Genomic DNA, 644 nt, shown 5'->3' with positions numbered 1-644 from the left:
AGGGGACGGCTGAACTGGACCTACAGGGTGGAGGAGGGGAAACGCAGAAGCTCCAAGCTACCTGCCCCCCAGCTGCCTGCCATGGGCACACAGTGCGCTTGGACCTCCTTCAGTGGGGCAGCGTTCAGCCCTGGTGGAGGAGACCAGCCACGGAGCCCAGGGGCACAGGTGATGTGGGCTGTACACAGTAGTCCTGTCCCCCAGCGACCTGCACTGGGGGACATGCTGCGGGGGACACAAATGGATCCCCTTCCACCACCCTGCTTGGGGAGTGGGGGCAGCCAGAGGGGGGGCGGGAACGGGGGCTGGAAATCTGGGGGCGGGGCAGTGTCCCTGCCAGAGTGGTTCCACAGTCGGTCTGTTGTCAGGGGCGTCTGGTGACAGCCTTGGGGTGGGAGGGGCAGGTGCCAGAGGGTAAAGTCAGGTTAGTTGAAGACAAACTTAAAAATTGGGAAACCTGGACACACGGGTGTCCCCTTTTTGTTGGGTTGTTCGCCTTTGGAAGAGAAGAAGCCCCTGGCACTGGCACCGGGTGAGCGGTGCCTGAGCCACAGACTGCGCCTTGTTCCGGAGCGGAGGCTCCAGGGCCTCAGGCGTCCTGCGGTGCCCATTGCGGCGGCTGCGGGGGCGGAGGGGCCGCGCGC

The sequence above is a fragment of the Rhinolophus ferrumequinum genome, chromosome 5 (assembly GCF_004115265.2).
Source record: "Rhinolophus ferrumequinum isolate MPI-CBG mRhiFer1 chromosome 5, mRhiFer1_v1.p, whole genome shotgun sequence".
Lineage (NCBI taxonomy): Eukaryota > Metazoa > Chordata > Mammalia > Chiroptera > Rhinolophidae > Rhinolophus > Rhinolophus ferrumequinum.
The sequence above is the reverse complement of the archived record's forward strand: the minus strand, read 5'-3'. Positions refer to the sequence as shown.